This window comes from Rhipicephalus microplus, chromosome 2, assembly GCF_043290135.1.
Source record: "Rhipicephalus microplus isolate Deutch F79 chromosome 2, USDA_Rmic, whole genome shotgun sequence".
In the NCBI taxonomy this organism is placed as follows: Eukaryota; Metazoa; Arthropoda; class Arachnida; order Ixodida; family Ixodidae; genus Rhipicephalus; species Rhipicephalus microplus.
This window is the reverse complement of record NC_134701.1, coordinates 234023322-234045386: the sequence shown is the minus strand read 5'-3', so window position 1 is coordinate 234045386 and position 22065 is coordinate 234023322. Positions and strand designations below refer to the sequence as shown.

The following is a 22065-nucleotide window of genomic DNA, read 5'->3' as shown; positions in this document are numbered from 1 at the left end:
GCTCGAAAGTGTCCCAGTCGGGAAGATCCGGGTGGTGGTTCCAAAACCAAGCTTTCGCAACATCGGACAAGTAAAATGGGATGCCGCGCAACTTCTGTGGATTGTCCCACCTGTTCAAATCGCTGACGAGGTCGTAGTTCTTGATCCAGTATTCGACATCATCGCCTCGGAGACCGGAAAACACAGGTGGATCACGCAGGCGAATGTGGTTAGGCGGAGATGGTGGCGGTGGCTAAAGTAGGACGGCGACGTTGGATGGGCCAGGGTTTTCTTGGGCTTCCATGACAGGGGGTGTCATGCGATGACCCGAGCGGAGCTCCAGTGAGAACGGGCAAGAGGAACTGGCATTGATACCCAGCACCTCCACCACTTGTGAGAAACCGGTTTAGTCATCTAGGCTCGAACTAAATCACGCTGGTGATGATATTTTCAGATGAAGAAGATGTACAGGTGATGATGATGTCAAAGAGAATAAAGAGTCATTCGCTTGTCGCACTCACACTATATATATATATATATATATATATATATATATATATATATATATATATATATATATATATATATATATATGTGTGTGTGTGTGTGTGTGTGTGTGTGTGTGTGTGTGTGTGTGTGCGTGCGCACACACGATCCGTGCTGTAAACGTTGCACGATACGGTGGCGCCGGCATTTTCTTCCATGCGCTTTGTTTTCACAACGAAGAAAAAAAAAAGATGTTCATGTTTGGTTCCAGGAATATGCCCGTGAAGAAGATGTGTCAACCATGAAAGGATTCGGATTTTTTAGCGGCGTTTTCGGGCTTCGTTCTGTGAAAGACGGGAACGCGTACTTGCATGCCTTCTACGAATTCAAAAAAAAAAAAAAGCTCTCACGCAACGCCGGGTTTTACAGCTCGTCAAAAACTCTACTTGCCGCTCTGATCGGCGCCAACAGAACGACGAAAAGCTGGAAGCCTAACGAGATCGTATGGTGGCACAGCTGCAGCATTGCGCTCTGTGCGTGCCTGTGTGTGTGTGCGTGTGTACTTGGGCGGGAAACGTGTGCAGAGACTCGGAATAACGACACTCCAGCTTCAGCTTTGAATTTAAAGGAGACGATGCTTGTTAAGGTGTCGTGGAGCAGTCTTTTCACGGGCGACTAAGTTTTTGTAGCTCGTCTGGCAAGTTGCCTGCATCGGCACACTGGGGCAACACGAGTTCGCTGCGAGAGAGTTTCATGGGTGCACATGCAGAGCATTAGGATGGCTGTTCTTACTTCGCTGCGTATATCTCGTCTAACTCCGGTCGGATGTGAAATGTGGCATTAGGAGAAATATGCTGAATTATCGGTACAATCGTTCTGACCGAAATAACGGGAACAACCTGAAATCTTGTCGAAAGGGAGCCTTTTGTCACTGCGTGTAGGTAACAGATATACCATCCCACATGTACAATTGTGCTGAGCAATTCTGTTTTGCGGTTCACGAAGAACGCTTGAAAACTCGCAGCGGCTTGCAAAAGTAGTTAATATAGTGAGAAGTGCCAAGGATTCTTTATAATTGCTCAGAATCAATGCCTATTATTGGGAAACCATTCGTAAAACAGATCTACATTAGGTTTCTTTCTGTCAGTTCATCTTGGAAAAATGCTGTTCGCTCAGTCATAAAAAGAAGCCACATTTTAAAACACGAGATTGCTTTACTAAAATCTACGTGATATACTTCTTTGCACTGATAGCATGCTTATATTTCTTGCGCTAAGTAGTTTAACACTTACAATCGATTTTCAAGACTTCGCTTTCCATCAATCGCTATAGGCACCTTCACTTGACATTTCCCCCTAAATATTCACTCTTTGGCTTGTAATCAAATGAGAAACATGTACACGAAACGGTGAATTACGTTTCACCAGTAGAAATGCCGCCTCAGTGTGCAGGTATGATTGTATACGGTAATATGTTGCTTGTCCGACAGAACGACAGGAGGCACTTGCACGGAAACAGCGTATAATTCTCCCTTCGTTTTTTTCTTGTCATCTCTTGTTATGCTTTCGCACTGCTGTGCTGAATTCTACCACATTTTCCGCAACAGTACTCTTTTCATACTATCCAGACAGTGGCGTTTTTATGGAAAATTTTGTTTGTTATAGAGAACGATCCTGAACGCGCATTTTGTGTGTTGATTGATATGTGGGGTTTAACGTCCCAAAACTACCATATGCTTATGAGAGACGCCGTAGTGGAGGGCTCCGAAAATTTCGACCACCTGAGGTTCTTTAACATGCACCAAAATCTGAGCACACGGGCATACAACATTTCCGCCTCCATCAGAAATGCAGCCGCCACAGCTTGGGATTCGATACCGTGACCGTCAGTAGCCGAGTACCTTAGCCACTAGACCACCGTGGCGGGGCCATTTTGTGTGTTTGAGGTCCACACGCGACTAAAAAGTTTGCTTTGCTCCCCTAATTCGAAATGTGATCCCAGCTAAAGCAAAACAGCGCCTGCTAGGCTGAAGCTTAATTTAACTCAGAGTAACCAATCCCGATATATAGTTATACATGGTTTTTCCTTTCTTTGAGTCTACTCCTTGGGATCTTAAGTCTACTGAAAGTGTTAGATGTACTTAAGTCTACTGGAAGTGTTAGATGTAGATGTGTTAGTGTAGACCAAACAATAAGTCTATGAACTTGGTTTTAAACCTACCGCGATGCTTCCTTCACCGACGTATTAAAGACGACAGCCTTTCTTGGGGACCTTCAACGAAAAAATTCTTGTATGTATGTATGTATGTATGTATGTATGTATGTATGTATGTATGTATGTATGTATGTATGTATGTATGTATGTATGTATGTATGTATGTATGTATGTATGTATGTATGTATGTATGTATGTATGTATGTATGTATGTATGTATGTATGTATGTATGTATGTATGTATGTGTTTGCCCTTACCGATACATCAAACGGCATCAAACTGCCAACCCCATCCGCAGCGCCCATCAATATTGCTCAATATTAAACGTTTATAGTTGTGCAATTGTCAATAAAAAAGCAATTATATCGCATATCTCAGGCGCCATAACAACACGTTGATGTTTCGTATTTCTGTCTTTATACTAGATGAGGCACACACTAGTAACTCTAAGTACTGTAGCGTTTATCGTGCTGCGCTGACAGTGAAACGCGGTGTTCGAAAAGGTAAGTGTTTTCAACCCTTTGCTGCGACGACACGGTGGTGGCACCTGCCCGTCGCTTTGCGTCCACACTTTATCACCTCCAAGACTGACGCGCATCCTTTCCCGCGGGCACGCACGCCTTCGTTTTTGAAGATAACTTCCAGATGGCGCTCGTGTCTAACGTGCCTCGATGCGCTCGTTCACTTCCGCTACACGCTCGAGGCATTCTAACGCAGCGCCTGCAAAATAACATTTACCCATTTTCTTGCGCAAAACATCAAATAAACGGTTTGTTCACTCTCTCCAGACGCAAGACTATCGTCATTCAACGACATTTGCAGTGTAACATGCAGATTCGGGCCAACTTTTATTAGGAAGCTGTCACCGTTATCGCGCTTTCAAGAGAACGGAGTTCGACAGAAGGCCTGTCATATTCAGCGCATTCGTTGAAGAATTTCTCGTATGTGCGGGAAAATATGTCATTCTTTCAATGAGGCGTGCCAACTGCGAGGCGTTGTTGTGATAGGCGGGTTCATCGTTGCAGACAAGTTAAGCGACGGCGTGAGAGAAAACATTTGAGCAGAGCTGTGTTTCGCGCCAGTAACGCATACATAGCCTTGCGGCAGAAGTGAATTGACGGGTGAACAGAACCAGCTGCCTTTCCCAGGCTCTGTCTGTGGACGGTTCACAAATCGATCGTTGTGTTCATGCATGTATACGGTTTGCATGTGACGGAATGACACAAGTAGTTCAACGCTGACGAGCAGGTTCCGCTTTTTTACATCACTCACCTTAGTCTGCTTGGTTGGGGAGGCATTCTTTTGGCGGCTTGTGTCAAGACCGCCACGATCTTTGCAAGCTACATTTAGAAGATAAGCACGAGGAAGAGGGCTAACCAGAAACGCACACGTGTAAACCTCATCACTGCAGTACGCGTTTTTCTTAGCGAGTTCAACCTAGTTAGGAACCATCTCCGCTTTTGCGCACTTATCAATTGACGCCATACGAAAACATATAAAAATCGTGTCAGAGCAGGTGGTATTATTCGTTTTCGAAATAAAACAAAGTTAAGTTAAATAGGAAAAACGCTTCTTTGAGCCTTTCAGAAAAAAAATTGCTGGTTATTGCCTGTGCTTGCGTTGATGGTGACATATGTTTGAGGTCATGCTTCGGGAATAGAAACAGGGTGGTGAAGCTGGTTCTTTGGTTTACGGGGTTTAACTTACCGGGGCCACTGAGGCTATGAGAGACACCACAGAGGACGATTTCGGATAATCTTTGTCATGCGGGGTTCCTTGACGAGCATTAGCGTATACAGAGTACACGAGCCGCCTCCATAGCATACAATTCGCTTCCAAGGGAATGAATCCACCGCCGTTGGGATCAAACCCGCGTTTTCGGGCAGCGCAGACAAGCTCATAACAATGCAGTGAACAACTACAGTGGCTTAGGATGGAAATGTTGTATGTTATAAAAACCCCACTAAATGTAGCTTTTGTGCATATATTAACAGTGGAAAGCAGAGTGTGAAATCAAAGTAAAAAAATGCAAGTTTGAACTCCTGGTGCATAAAGACTTTTCTTTTATAGAGCTCTTAAATTTTGTGACCAACACTTGTCACTTTTGGCAATTTCTTGTATTGCTTGGCAGAAAATTACGACTGTATGCTTTATTAGTTTTCTAAAAGCAATATTGTATGCTACACTTTCTTATCCTAGTTATTAAATAGTAATAAGTAATAATAACAACAATCCGCACTTTAACACTAAAAATCTAATAGTTCAATCAAACGATTGATTTTCCGCCCCAGCCCGTATAGAATATCAGCCGAAATCTTCTACATAGCGCAAGTTCTTGGTGACGACTATACTATGGCGTGAATCTGGGCAACTATTTCCTCGAGAAAGACATGCACATAGTTGCAAAAAATTTTCTCTTCATGAAAATCTTAAGACATGTAGCAACGAATCAAACTGAGCTTGAGAAAAGGATACAAAAATTGCACGAGTATGCACAAAACAAAACAAAAAAAAAACAGGCAGCTGACAAGTCTATAAATGCCTCGCTGAAGTAAACTCCCTGCCAGCCGCAGTCGCGGAAACGCAATTAGCGGAGCTTCAGCCCCAGACTACAGCGCCGGTGCTAAGTTGACAGCGGTTTACTCCGTGTGGTCGATGGAGGGCCGGAAAGTAGTATTATAGGCTCGACCACTAATCTGCAAAGCAAACTGCGAATTTCGCAAATCCCGTCAAAGTGTCAGCGAGTACTTTTTTCATGTTTCAATGAAGTGCCAGCTAATCCTGTCGCAAAGTGGCTTCGATTGCCCCAGGATACCGAGCCGCCCAGGTTACCCGTGTTTTACCTGGTAAAGGTATTACATGACATTCTTGTATGTATAGTTTTATTTTTTTAGCACTGCGAGATGAGTAAATACTGTTTTCTTGCGCATTTGACTCGCTATTTTCTCAGCAAGTGGAAATGATGTGAGGCTAGAGGTTGAATGAATGTGTCGATGAATAAGCGCGCAACTGAATGTGCGCAATTGAAAGCCTTTCATTTAACGTAATCCTTTCATCTGAAGTTCAACGCAGCACATGTGTGTGAAAAAACTGTCCTAATGCTCAATATGTTTGAATATTTAGAACAAGCTTCAATCTTGCTTTGAATGTAGAACATTTGCCACCTTTGTGCCTTCACTGAGAGTGACGTATTCAACCCTCTGTACTTTGCTGGTCGTAGAGGTTCTTCTCGTGTAGCTTTGCGGTCCCATGGTAAATGAAAATTAATGCGTATCAGTTTAAGTCACAAAACATGAGATCGCGGTACGCTTCGCCATAGCATGATTATGTAATGCTCGCACCATTCTAAATATGTTATGCGGATCTTGGTGTCTCAAACCTATGACAAAAGGGCGAGTGGCGAGGAGCGTTTAAAATTGGTGTTCTACGCGCCTGTTGAATAAAGACGCCACATTCTGTAACCAAGCCATGTGAGGCCTCACTATCGAAGCGAGACGTGATGAGGCCGTGCCCCCAACCATGCCATGCAGTCAAATCAGTTTGCAATGGCCAGTCGTTTTCAAATAACGCAAATAGCCGCCTGCTATGCTGATCACTCAGGCTGAAACGAACTTCCAGAATCTTCATCACGAGAAAAAACAAAAAAAGTACAAATAAAAAATGAATGAAAAAACAGACAAGAAAACTCTTGGTCTTGTCTTTGTTGTCTCGTTCTCTTGCGCTGCTGCCTTAAGGAAGTCATATAAGCTCATGCCAAGACCCCTATGAAAGTCAGCGAGATATATCAGAGACTTTCATGATGAAAAATGACGTAAATCTTTCCCATCAGTGATCACCATGTGTGACTTGTATTTTTGTTAATCTTTGTCGATTCAATGCATATATTTCTGTACACATTTCTCACAACATAGAGGTTCAGCTTGACTGAACGATAACTGAGAGTGGTTTGTAAGACTAATATTAAGGCAGCAAACCAGTGTTTTTATGTATTGCCTTTACATTTCAGATTTCTCACTGATCTCTCCGGGTCATTCTGTAAGGCATTCTGGTCTTATCGATAGCTGTTGTCATTCTGCGTAATATATATCTCAGCTAATGCCATTAAATTACTGGAAATTGTAAGTTTCTGCATGCCCGTTGAAAACAACATGGAGCATGCAAACAATCTGGATGACTGCTTCCATTCTCAGTCCCACTAGAGGAGCCTGTTTGCCGTCTCCCTTTTATATTGAAAAGAAGTCTCTCGGGTGTCCTTTGTTCGACATGTATAGCAAAACAAATAAACAGTCGTGCATACAAAACGTGACACAAATGTTTTCTTCAGCGTGTCATCATGTTTCTAAGAGAGCTCCATTGTTTTTCCGTTACCATGCAAGCAGCGTATACATGTAAGAAAACAGGTGTGTGCGACACGATGCGGTCATTTTGTGCATTCATTGCTTTCGGATCTTTTGCATGTTTTCCGCGCTTTGAGTGCTCTTGCCCCCCTCCCCCTTTCAACATATACGGGAGAAACACAAGCCCCTGCTACATTTTTTTTTATTCTGGAGGCAGCCATGTTCCGCTTTGTGTCAATGAAGATGAAAGACACCGCAGTGTTTTCGCGAATGTTGTCCCAGAAAGCGAGGTCAGCGCTTTCTCGGATAAGGTACCAACTTTATGTGCTCATTTATTTAGCAGCCTTAGATCGCACACACAATATGTTTCGTTTGCTCCCGCACAGGGTATACAATTTGAACAAGTGAAGTTTATGTTAAAAAAAAAGAAATCTTGAATACAAACTCTATTCTATACGGGAAGCATCTCACGAAACTGTTTAATGAGCGAAAGAGTGTAGGCGGGCACGTTTCTGCGTGTACATGCATATATAGATATGAATTCATTGCTTACATGGGAATTCACTACGCTATATATAGATGCGTGCATATAGGTTCATCGTTCGCGAGGCTATGATCTCGCGAGTAAACTCCATTTGACCAAATATGTCCGTTCCTATATATGAGAAGTGAATTCGCATTAGATTAATCGTTGAGAATGAGAAAACACACTTGTAAAGCTAGTAAGACAACAGTCTACCACACGAAAAATTCCAAATTATTCTGTCACTTTTTTGGAACAAACTATTTTTTTATAGTTAAGGCAACTTCGCATTACTAGTGCCAAGACAGAAGATAGTGTGGAGCCTTCTGTGTTTCTCTGCGGTTCTTCTTTTATTTGCTCCTATTTCTTTCTTTTTTTTCTCGCAATTTTTTTTTCTGTCTTTCCTTTCTCGTTAAAGTGGCACTAAAGGCAACTGTTAAGTCGACGTTGATTGTTTAAATAGTGGTCTGGAAATCTCGTAGTGTTAATTTTGCGCCAAGTAAATGCTTATTTCAAATAAATTTACGTTTTAGTGGTCCGCACTTGGTTGGCGCACATCAAATTACCATCCTCAAGTAGAATGTCTCACGTTACTGTGGCCTTGAAGAACGTCATCCGGCTTTACTGCACGGCCGCCGGCACTAGTTTCAGCAGAACAAAAGAAGCGGGAGCCACAGCAACAACAATGACCTTCGAACGTTTTCTTGTCATTTGCTCAGAGATGGCAGACGGTATTGATTCAACTGTGCCCCGTTGTCTAGTTTAGGTGGGCAATAATTCAACTTTTGAACTACTCACGCCATTTCCCATATCACTGGGTTTTTTTTTCGTGAATCAAATAGAAACGAACAAGTAGCGTTTTATTACGTCTCTGGATGCACGGAAGGTTCTATAATTAGTGCAGCAAGAATAATTACTAGTGATAAATTGCATAGGCATTCACTCTGACGTCACCGGGATAATTTTTCGAGTGTCTTACTGTGGTGCATATGTTGTCATAAATTTACCCTAAATTTTCGGTTGGTGGGGCACTGTTGATAATATTGTTGTTTTAGACTTTGTCATACATTGAACTTTCACTCTCACACCAATTGTTATTTGACTTTAATGTCCTTTTATTTATATTGATTTCAATTTTTATTCCACCTTTCTTCCTTTCTTTCTCTGTCTTTCTATATTTTCCTTGCTTTCCTTGCTTTCTTTTTTTCTCTACTCATATGCATGGTAGTCTTGTGTTTGGCACGTCAAGCGGAGAACGTACACAACAGCATATGTTCCTAAAAAGCTCCGCACTTAACATCATCATCATCAAAGAGCAGGAAAAATAACAGTCCGAAGGCTTCCCTTTTTAGCGTGCTCAAAATGCTACAGATGTAAGCTGTGTGCATGATATTGCCTGCGTCATGTCAAGCAACGACAGCATACACGATACCACCAGATACGAGAGGCCTGGCCCTTTGCTCCACCCATAAGGGTCTAAGGTGACTTATTCTGTCGGGGGCGTGGAACTTAAAAAAAAGGGTGGATGTTTTTGTCGTTGCTTTTTCTTGAGTTCACTGCATACCATTGGACACACACAAGCACACACCCACACATACACGCCCATGCAGGCACGCGCACGGAAAGACAGAGCGGTGACAAGACCGGGCTTAGATTGAAAGTGTTTAGTACGACATGTAGATTGCGATTCGGCTGCCGCGCACGTATGGTCTCTTTTTTGACCAATGAAATGAAAGCGGAGTTAATCGCCGCATTGTTTCCTTGACTTCACGATGCGCCTACTTTAATCAAAGACACAAACCTGTGGTCGTCAGATTGTATGGGGCGTCTCTACCTGTTCCTAGACTTTTTTAAGCAATAAGTGAAGCGGATATTGCAGAGTAAAGAAAGGGAAACAAGACAACCACCCGTTTGTGGCTCGAAGCCACTACAAAATTCGTACAAATTTCTCAGGAGAAAAAGCCTCTTAGTTGCAGAAAAATTCGTCCTAGTCTGGGATTAGAACCCGAGCCACCGCCTTACCGGGGTAATCGCTCTGAGTACGAATTTCTCGGACGGAAAATCCTCTCAGATACGGAAAAATTAGTTCTGGTCTGGGGGTTGAAACCCGGGACTAGGACGAATTTCGCGGCAACTGCGAGGCTTGTCTTTATGAGAGATCCGTACGAATTTCCTTGTGGCGTCGTGCTAAAAACGGGTGATTATTTTCTTTCTCTTTCTCAACCCTTCCTCCACCATGTGGCTTTCCGTAGAATTTATTGGCAGCGCTCGCTGAAGGAGCATACTATATCCCGATGTATGGGAAACTTCAGCCAGGGAGCTATTATAGCTTGAGACAATGTATTACCTATTGCAGCAAAGTACACCATGACAAAACTTCATGCGAAAAATGCACTGCATTCGCAGCCATTATTCTCTGACGTTATCTAAAAAATTATGCATTGTAGGCAGTCTTTCCTGCGTTTACTTCAAGAACTGGAGCTTGCGACAACCCAGAATTCCTCTTATAGGAGGCACGCATTCACATTGTCTTCGTAAGCGCGAAAAAAGGAGACAATCCAGCGTGCGCCTGGGGTTCATATAGCCTTCCACTGGCGAGTGAAATGTGGAGTAATGAACCCTGTCACGGTATAGTACCACCGTGGAGCTGTCATAAACTCAAAGGACAGCTTCCCCATCAAACACTTCAACGTGAAAGAAATGTCGCACGCAATATCAGACAGAAACGGAAACTGAAAGTCAATGCTTTTTTGTTGTCTTCAATGCTGAATCGAGAAGAAATGAAAATGATAAAGATGCGACTGCTCTGCGTCAATGTGAGGTCTTTCAAAAAATGGTGTGCTAGTACAGCTCCCTCCAGGCTACGTTTATACAGAAATGCAGACATGTCACCCACATCTGCATTGGAAAGATGTACTCAGTGGTCAACATGGAGCAAAACATTATTTATTATTGATTGAATGATTCACTTAACAGTAATATATAGCTTAAACATAACGTACAAAGATTGTATGAATAAATATTGATTTTGAATCACACGCACACACACACACACAAAAAGAACAGCTCAACTACAAAGGAGGTCTGATGGACTGTCATTTGCTTCTCGTTTTTCCTATGAAATCGTCGAAAGGCATTTTAAACATGACTGTATAGCTTCTTAATTAAGAATGAAAAGTGAGCATGCAATATTACATAGCTAACGTCATGCTCATTTTCGTATCAATGTTGGCGTAAAAGATATAAATAAGTTGAACTGGGGAATAAAGAAGCCTCTTGAAATGTTGTTATAGCGTCACGAAATTGTTTGCTGTTAAATAATTAAACAAAAAGGGCAGAAAAATAGTTTTTCAATATATTTTAAACATCTGTTTTACATATCCTAGATGCTTTCACAAACTTTAGGTGTATCACTGCACAAGTAAATGGTGAGAGCAAGTTTGTCGATACAAAAACAAAAACACACACATTTTTCTCAGAAATTTCTGATAGGACGTAAAGCCAAATGTAGTATTACACATAGGCGACGATATATGCATACGGAATAGATGGAAACAAATTTTACTTGTTCTAACAATTCATCATTTTGTGGTCGTGTGCTGAATTATACCATAATTAGGGCAACACTCTACTTCCAATATCGTTCATCGGGTATGTTGGTTTCGCAAATGAATATTTCTAGTAATGCTGGGAGCAGGGGAATAGTCTGTCAATCTAGTTTTCGGCTCGTTATAAATGCGACGGGTATTAATATTATACATTGATCTAGTGATCGCTCCCCGCTAATCCCCCCCCCCCCCTTTAACATTATGCAACATACTAAGAGAAAAGCCCGTGTGGAGCTTTCATACAGGAGAAACATGAAAAGCAAAAGAAAAGCACGTGTCACAACGTGGGGCCTGAGTTCGAGCGGCAGCGCCAAGAAGAAAACACAAAAGAATCGAGTTGTTCCGGCAGCACTTCAAACTTACACTATGAGCATTCATATAACGCTAGAAAGACCATCCACTGAATTCTAGCGACGTCCCGAACAGCAGTAATCTGTTAGAGTGTAGATAGATGTAGATGTCGCTGCTTTGAGAGTGCTCCCTGCCAAATCCTCGTTTGTGTGCGCAGGCGGAAATGAGAGCTCTCTGATTGTGTCTGTCAGTTTCAGACATAAGCGTTGTTTGGTGAGATAGCAGAGACAACCTTAGATAGACCCAATAGCGCATCACTTTGCCTTCATAAGCCTATGCCGCATATCGCTCATATACACTAATGGGCGAAAGCGTGCACCTGGCACGCGCTTCCGCATTACCTAACGTTGTCACCACGATGATAAGCACTGCGAGGCATGTAATGTAAGTCCCTAAACACGTAAAGTAGTGAAGCCGATGTTCAATAAACAACACGACCACTGTCAAGCGCCAAAAGGTTGCCGAAGTCACAACCCACACACACAGTATATATATATATATATATATATATATATATATATATATGAGATATGGCACAACGGAAGCGTTGTCAACAAGGATAAATATATTTATTTCCCAACAGTTTCGAGAGGGGTTTTCCCTTCATCAGGGGATGAGTTATACTGACATGAGCTTCCAAACTTCGTTGCTGCCGCGTCCCTCTCGCCTTGAAAGACGTTTCCGAGAGTGAGAGGGAACTATAAAAAGGAAAAAAAACAAAAAAGGGTGAGAAAAAAGACGAAAAAAAGAAAGAAAAGAAAGAAAGTAAAAAAGAGGAAGAACCACTGTCAACACTCAGAACGAAGCCAACTGTCCGTCTACATCCACATACGGTTCATATCACGTGCTGTTCATTTCTTGACGTGTGTCGGGCCACCCAAGATTGTCGCCGCGGTGCCGGGAGGGTCCGTGAAGGCGCGCGTAAAGAAAGGGGTTTCCCCGTAATGGGTCGTTCGGCGGGCGGCGGGCGGCGTGCGTAAAGGAAAGGTTTCTCGTTAATGGGTCGGTCGGCTATTCACCTTTAATCTTCGTCCCTTTCCCTTCAATGATCATGAAGTGGTAGGCGAACGTAAACACTTTGTATGTGCATGTGAAAAAAAAAAACAAGAAAGGACAGTATACACGTACCAGTCAGTCAGAAAAAGGCATGGTCTCCAGCTATCAATCTTTGTCACCAATTTTCTCCTGGCTTACTTCTCGGAAGCAGTTGAGTTTTCCGGGGTCCTCGTTGATGCCGGGTAATACTGTACGAAATTTGAGAATAAAGTATGCCTCACGCTGTTGTTATATATATATATATATATATATATATATATATATATATATATATATATATATATATATATATATATATATATATATAAATATATATATATATATATATATATATATATATATATATATACAGAAGAATTACTTCGGTTGCGGCAAGGTTATAAATATGAAAGTAGATGCACTTTCACATAACTGTTTATTATTCTGCCGGCGTTTCGACGAGAACCCCGTCTTTTTCAAGGCATAACACCATCTTTTTCAAGGCATGCCTTTGGCTGCAGAATTAAGAGTTGTTATGTGAAATTGCATCTACTTACCTACTTTATATATATATATATATATATATATATATATATATATATATATATATATATATATATATATATATATATATATATATATGGAATATGGCAAATATGGCACAACGGGAGCGTTGTCAACAAGGATAAATATATTTATTTCCCAACAGTTTCGGCAGGGGTCCTCCAACTCATCCCCTGATGAAGGGGATATATATATATATATATATATATATATATATATATATATATATATATATATATATATATATATATAATAGGAGAGGGAGAGAGAAAGAAGAGAGCTGAGTGGGGGGCGAACCTAGCATGAGGGCAGGATAACCACTCGTCATTAGGGCAACTGACTAGACTCCCAAAAAAGGCATGCGCACAAAGGGGAGACGAAGTTAGGTGGGCCGAAGAGATTAAAAAGTTCACAGGTACAACGTGGCAGCAGAAACCACAAGACCGGTTTGATATATAGGTGGACTTTACCCTGCAGTAGGCGTAGTCAGGCCAATGATGATGGCAATAATATATATCATGTTCTCACTTATGAAGCAGGCATTACAATCATATGCGTTTACGCCCTGATTAACAGAATTATTCAATCGGACCAGTTGTGATACCGCGTTTCACAATCGGGACACGCACTTAGACCGATTTCGCAAAAGTTAGCAGACTACCACACAAGCTGAGAGTAACAATGCAAAACAAAATAATGTGAATAACAAATTTTGCGCTGAACAACAGATGGTGCGACAATCCGCAAACTTCTAACACCTCGGTCACTTTTGATACATGGAGCCTATATGGACAGTTTGGCAACTCGTATGATTGAATAATTCCACTGAAAAAGGCCTGTCCCTTCGGCCACCACAACGTAGGCAACGAAATGTCAATTTTCGTTATATTATATTATATTATATATATATATATATATATATATATATATATATATATATATATATATATATATATATATATATATATATATATATATATATATATATATAGTGAAGTAGACACACGTACGAAGCGATGTATTTGACAATTCGGCCGAGGGTTCCTCGGCCGGAACGTGAAAATAAATATAGAAAGAGAAATGGAGAGATGTGTGTGTATGTATGTATTACTCCAGCTTCACTTTCAAGGGTAGAAGGCAATAGCATAATCTAGTTACATTCGCATCACTTTCGCCCTCGCCAGCCTGGTGCCACAGCGATCGCTACAACAGTGTCCCAATAAACAGAGCGAATGGGATCGTAACATTCGCCATTTCAAACTATCGTGCAATATTTCCAGGGTTTAAAGGCTGTTGCGAAGCGCCCGCCGTATCAGAATTAGTTCTCTTTCGGTTATTTCTGCAGCATCCATTAACCGTTCTTATGGCAATAGCCGTCCCTGCGAAGCTGCGTATTGTGTTGATGCTGTTGGTGCTGATCTTGATGGCTAATTTTGTGAGAACTTTGGAATTAGTGGGCTTTTGCACCACCATTCTTTTGCACAATTAACCTGTTTTTTCCACATGGTGCGATTGCCTGTATCTGCGACGTAATATCAGATTCGTTAAAAAATCCCCGCACTCCATGACATTAACAGATGTTGTTTTTTCTTTCTACACAGTTTCAAGAAATACCGTGGCTACCCCTACTAGGGGCTCAAACGACCTGCGTTAGATTCCGACTCGAACTGAAGATATTCACTAATTTATTTCATATCTATAAATATTCCCGCGCGGACAACGCCGCTTTCAGCTCGGAACCTGTGACGCCTATGGCGACGTCGGTATTTCTCCGAAACAGGCTCTTTAGCGTTCTCGCATTGAAATAGCACTAATACATGTTAATATATTTCGTAGCACAACCACCTGATCTTTAGATATCTACCGATTACATTCTAAATGGTGCCAGAAGCGATACCTTGGGCACTGCATTTAACAATGAATAAGGTGCCGGTATACCGTTGTGAGCTTAACATTATAAGGACAAAATAACGTAAATAAAGCTTAAAGTAAAAAGTTGTCGATAGAGCTTTGGAAATTTCATGCAGCCTGCGTATCATCGGCCAATGTCAGCATTCTTTCAGAGTAACCATTAATTTTTCTGTGCTAGTTTGTCACAAAAAACTCGTTCCATACGAGGTCTATAGTGATCGACTTTGCTGGAGCCACAAAACTCAAACCTGAAAAGTAAAGCGTCAGAAATACCCGTTTTTCCCGACTCGTTAATTACTTATCAAATTAGACATGACTTTGTCTGCACGTCTAACAAGCGATCATTTGAACGGAGCAAGCATGCTATATTAGCACCGATGGTGTCGCAAGTGTAATAACTCACCGCTGTGATCTGCACGACTCCGAAAAGTACGTATGCCGAAACTTTTGTATTGTGCGAATTAATCAGTATTCATACGCGTGGATGATTATGAAAGAATATCATAGAGAGGTAAATTGTAAATTTAAGCTTGCGATGACAACGTCTTTACTGAAAAATTTGTCCGCCAATATGTACTCGGCAAGAATCAAATTTTCTTGTCGCTGCTGCTCTGCTAAACCAAAAAAGCACAAAATCAGAAGTTGAACGAAAGGCGAATTGAGGTTACCGGTGAAGAAGTAAAAAAATTGCGCACTTTGACGTCACCAAAATGCTAAAATCAACCGGTTTTATTGAAGTCTTCTACGCTATTACGAAACCTTTAAGCCTTCCACTGCCTCCTGTGGAAAAGCTTCGGTTTGCCCATAGATTAAAACGTTTATAGAGAGCAGGCGGTGTAATTACAACACATTTTGACACCTCGGCCGAATAGATATTGCGAAACAGTGCAAATGTTTATACAACGGGTCGTATGATCAACGCAGTCAATCAGACAATGAATACCCTCAGGTGCATGCGCGGAGGAATAATACTGTAAGATCCCTGCGCATTGAGCGATAGATATTGAAATACAAACGCCATTCGCATACGAAAATCCGATGGCTAATAAACGTAAATGTAGTTCTTCTCGGAGGGCAAACCATAATTTCTCTTGTTCTAAGCCCCCTATTCATTTCGTCCTTTTTGGCGTAGTTTGTCAAGTTATTTTCTGAAACAGAAGCTAGAGAGGTTATTTCGTGTGCGGGGCTTCGGGGAATTGAAACCTATATGAATGAAGGTAGCTCATTACATTCTAAAAGAGTGAATGTGCAAACATGGACTCAATAAAGAAGTGAAGATACCACAAACGCAATTGTGTGCAACGGTGGAAGAAAGACAACGTACGTACGCATGCCCAGGCAATAAACTAACCTATCACTCCAGTAGGCGTGGATGTCTACACGAAGGAGAACTCCTAGGACATTCGATTTCTTTTTTATGTAAGTTAATCAATGATTGACTCACGCATGCGCTACAAGTCCGTGCTTTTGGGTCTGTGTTTCAACGCTTAATCTAGAATATATATTTACCAACTATAGTTCAGCTCTCTGTCCTACGGCGTTACATTTTGCTAATAGTAAAATTGATCGATATGTGGGGTTTAACGTCCCAAAACCACCATATGAACATGAGAGATGCCATAGTGAAGGGCTCCAGAAATTTCTAACACCTTAGGTTCCTTAACGTGCACCCAAATCTGAGCACACGGGCCTACAACATTTTCACCTCCATCGGAATTGTAGCCACCACAGCCGGGATTTAATCCCGCGACCTGCGGCTCAGCAGACGAGTACCTTAGCCACTAGACCACCACGGCAGGGCGCTAATCGTAAAATTGTCTGAGCTGGGCTAAAATCGTGATATATTTGCAAAGTCGTCCTTGCACATTTGTTCGGCCCCTGTCTACATGCATCTAACAGGTACCGAATGTTTCAATACATTAGCCACAATGTTTAGTTTCTTATTAGTCAGAAGCATGGGCAGTGGTAAGCGTGACGATTACGGGGCTATTAACGTGGTTTCTTTATTATGGATCAAGGTTGCTTCACTTAATCTTTTTTTTTTGCACTGCTAACCCAAACTTTGGACAGTTTGAACCAGTGTCCGGCCAGTCGTGTATGGTATACGGTCGAGAGCACTCACTAAAAAAACTATTACAGGCTGTTGCTATTCACTGTACCCTGATTATTCTGCCACAGTATTTACTGCAAGTGCCCGTTTACTCTGTTAGCAGATATTACTAAACGGCGAAAAAAATTTTACAGGCTACAACCAATTGCCATTCGGTGCGTATTTAAAAGTAATTGTCCACGAATTCTCTGCGCGCCAACCATGGCCCCATTTATTCAAAAACAAAAACCAATAGTTTACTTTGCGAGAGAGAGTTCATGCCTGATGACTGATGTAGGCTGGATAGGAGGGTGTGTAAATCGCCACCTCCTAAAGATTTTCAATATTGCATGTGCATATATAAACCCACAAATGCAGGCAAGGATACACGTGAATGATTGCGGAAAGTAGCACCTTCCTTTACCGCCCCCCCCCCCAAAAAAAATGGGCTGGCTACGTCAATGCCTGATGTCTAACCTACCAATTTTTTAACTGTTTAGCAAGCTTTTCGTAAAATTTGAAGCCTGTTCGTCATCGTGGTCCTTGTTCCTGGTCGTTTTTTTGGAACAATGAGGCATTTATAGAGAAACAGAGGCGCCTCTAGTACGAATACTTCTGACGCCATTGATTAGTTAGACTGCAGTTCGCTGACAGCCTCCCATGTTGGCACTTCACAGTAAGGCCAGCCTCACGTTTATCGCCCGGGATATGTACAGCCTATTGAAGTGCTCATGTGTTCACACACAGCTTGAAAAATAAGGATTGATTATTCCTAAGGGCATGATCAACATGTATGCCCTCTTACATAGAAGATGTCGTCTTTTGGGAAGTCATGTGCTTGATTATTTATATAGCGAAGGAGAAAAGCAATGACTGCAGCAGAGAAAGAACACCAACATTTAGCACCTCTGGCATTCTTTCTTATCAGCCAAGATTGGATATATTCCTATTCCGTTAAGTGTAGCGCCCAACAAATGCGCATAATAAACAGGCTCGCGCAGTGGTTACTTTCTATAGCATGAAGCGAAAGGCTTGATGTATAAGCATTTTCTATTGTATATCTGTAGAAGTGGAAAAAGCTTCATTTGTCGGCATCAAACTTCCACTGCACATGCTCGCCGTATACACAGCATGCTACATTCTAATTTTTAGAAACTCTAGGGACAAAGAAAGGCAGTGACACTGAAAAATAGAAAGACCAGTTGGCACAGAACTCGAGGAACGATGTTGATACGAAATGTAGGTTGGTTTATTTTAATTAAACCAAAAAGGTTACAGCCATTAGGAAGAACCACCTCAATCTTGCCCTGAAGCTTTGACATTTAATTTTGTGTCGGTGGATCAGAACGGTAATCCCCATTGGCTTTCAACATCTTATCTCCCACTGCCGAACCAGAGTCTCATATCCGTCTTTACGCTGGAGTTGCTTCAAAAGTGTTGGTCTACCGGATTAATTTAGTGACCGGATTCACTTGAAGAAGCCAACAGAGGTTGAGATAGAAGTAGGAGTGGTAAAGACCTGGCAACGTGACGTGACTTACGTGAGAGACGAATTAGTTCCCAGGCCTGCCCTGTTGCAAAAGCAGTTAGTTGAGCTACCACGGGCGTAGTCAGTAAATTACTTTGAGAATAACGTTGTAGCTTTCAAGTAAAAAAAGAAAGAACAAAAACCATGTGAACGTCACACATAGATAGTCGCAGTTGCTTTGGGGAACGTGATATCCGGCCTTTTCATGGAGATGGCAATTATACAGACACTCCCGGCTCATTTTTACCGTCACCATCACCGTCATGTCACTGACATGCATATGTATTTATATACATTTAAAAGACACAAAGAAAAAGAAATCAGAACAAAGAAGTTGAAGACAACCACCGGGAAATTGAATCAGTCGCCCCTCACTCTTCAGTGCGCTGCATTAACCACACCGCTGATACCATGTATGACACAACGGCTAGCTTTGTATACACACCATTCATCACTGACGTACTGCCAATGGACTTAAAAAAACATTCTTGAACAAAGCATCTGCTTTGTTTGGACAAGTCATACATGATTTCCTTCAACATTGACGCGTCCGATGGCTTGATCAATGGTGGAGTGGGTTCACTGAAGCACATACAGTTGGAAGAAAGAAGCATTCCAAAACGTCTCTTGCTCCACTCTTACTTTGAAACTACTAAAAATTGATCGCATCAAGTATAAGACTTTTCGCGAAGTTGTTGGTTCTCTCATACCTGTGAATTATATTCCCATCGAAATGTGCCCCGCCACTATCACTTTAGACAGACAAACTCAATTTGTGGCCCCAGATGAGTTGTGGTGATGCTTGCGCCGCTAAAATTTCGCACAGCTTCGTTGTCGCAGCAGTGTACATCTCATCACGAATCTTCCGTAGTGACGTCATGAAATTCTTGCAGCCTTGTTCCCGACGGTGTGCCTATAGGATTTGCGGTGATAGTCACTGGACACTTCAACGCTAATTTTCTTCAATATGCAATCCAGTGGCTTGTCACGTTTCTTGATACGGAACTTGGGCGCGGCCTCCTGATAGACGTCGCGCAGTCAACTATTTACAAGATCACCTGTTTAGGTATTGTGGTCACAGCATCACTGTCAATTCAAGCACAATCGACCGTGTTCACTACAGTTCGCATGGTTCCTAAATCTCCTAGCCTTACTTCGTGTAAAAGCACGATATGCTGCCATTACATTCTTTGCTCCGGCATTATGCCGAAACTGTGACTTTTCGTTAAGCAGAGCAAAAAACAGATTTTGTTTTCCACAATTAAGATAGAGAAGTAACCGCTACACATACGAAGACGAGTCATACAGATACACTTAGCCTATTCATGTTTACGTATTTTACGCACTGAAGTCTAAAAATTCACCGTACACAAAATATTGCATACTCTCGTTAAAGTATGTGTAAGCACCATTTGTTTCATGACAGACGTAGCACCATTGCATGCAATAAAATAAACATAACACGTGCTCGACTGTTCTTTTTTAAAAAGGGTCATCCTGTAAGGCATTTTGCTGAAACGAAAAAAAAAGGTACAATTCAACTCTGAAGGTGCATGACGCAAGGCGTTTTCACAGTGCTCTATTGACTTCTACACTCAGCGGACAACCATGCCACTGTAATGCCGCGACTCAACTGACGTGGGGCTTTCTTCACTTCAGTGCATTAGTTTTTCCACATATCTGTAGAGGGCACCACTGGTTTTACTCATTTATTGCTTTAAATATGTAGTACGCTATAGCTCCTTCATTCCCCACGCACATGGAGGATTACACCGATAAAAGCGTTAATGCCATTTCGGGTATGAGGAAAGATTAACCCTTCCCATCTACGGAATGATTAAGCTAGTTCTTTTACTGCTCCGCAAGGTCCACTAAAAGGTTTCGCATAATGCTGGTCACACAAAAAAACGATGGTGGGCCATATAAAACTCCGCCGTAGAGACAATAGTAAGAGAATATAAGAATGGAATATATTTTGTGGCAGTATTCCCATTTAGCAGGAAAGGCTAATGCAATATGTGGTCCTGCGTGCCTTGAAAGATAACAGGCAAATGAAAGTGAGAACAAAATTCATAGACAGGTTGCATACGTGGCAAAGCTACATTCGGTTCAGTAAGCTTTACTATTTTGCAAATTAAATATAAACATGAAGTTCCCCGTGCCCATGCCCGAAAGCCGAAAGAAAAGAAAATTGAAGACTGAAAGATGTGCGTCTTAAGATTAGCTGTAAATTAAAAAAGAGAAGACGCGTAATGGTATGCCCGTAGGCACGTTTAATGACTTCGGTGGCCTTTAATGGACTTTAAAAAGCACTCTCGCGACCAATGGCACAACCCAAGTTTATCGATCTCTAGAGTGCCACATGCCCACGGCTAAGGCACACAACCCGCAACAAATATGCTCATGCAAACTTTCGCACCTATATATATATATATATATATATATATATATATATATATATATATATATATATATATATATATATATATACCCAGAGGCGATGAGTGCACACGATAAAGGAATATGCCAAATCGATGATGGCGCTGCCTGGTGTGATATTCCTCTTGGCATAACGTTATGCGCCTAAGGCATTTCTTACTTGACTGCGACTCTGCATATAGCAGTACACGTTTCAAGCTTGAACTACGGGCAACATAGTTTCTTTGTTATGTAAAATGAATAGTATCTTTTTGTGCTGAGCACCAAGATTACCGGTGTCGTCGGAACATTCTAACCAGTTCCAGTGGTGCTAACCATCAGTTAGAGCTTCTTATATTGAATAGCTTTTTTGCACGTTAAAATTTTGCGAACGCCTTCCGCATTTTAAATGGCTTATGTCTAAAATTTAATGACCAATGAGAACATAAGCTATGATATCACGAAGAAAAGATTCAATTGACTTACAGCTTTTAACTATAGAAAATTTTGCGGCTTTCATATATTTCGCTTCACTTTCATAATCCTGAGTGACCTTCACAAGTTAACATCTTGTTTCGGAACAAACTGCTGTCAAGTCGGCATAAAAGACCGCAATGTGTTGCCTAAAAGGTGGAAAGATAGGAGAGGGCATGCCCAGACGGTGCGCTACGTGAAAAGTGTGGAGGAGATGACATCATGGTGGTCATATTCACTGAGCACAATGGCGACGTTGCTATGGTTACGTGTTGCGCAGTGTGGCTGGTTTACCAGTGAGTGGCCGTGGTTGGCGGTGGTATGCGTGCCTCCGCAGGTCTCGTGTTGAGCCGTGGCGGACAATACCTGTGCTCTGCCCGCGTTATTGGTTACGCAGTGTTCTCCTGGCAGTTATTGTACTCCTAGCAACGTTTACGAAACCTTTTATCAACCACGGTGCCTCAACAGTGCGTAGAACTTGCATATGCGTATTAAAACACATTTGCTCTTCCACCTCTTATAGCCGCCCCCAGCATTGCAATCTGAA

The 22065-nt window shown here is 41.8% G+C and overlaps 1 long non-coding RNA gene across 1 annotated transcript in view; it reads right to left on the bottom strand.

Annotated features, from left to right (window-relative positions):
- The window catches only part of LOC142787559 (uncharacterized), a 206417-nt gene that overhangs the window by 21168 nt on the left and 163184 nt on the right, over positions 1 to 22065 (bottom strand). The window lies entirely within an intron of this gene.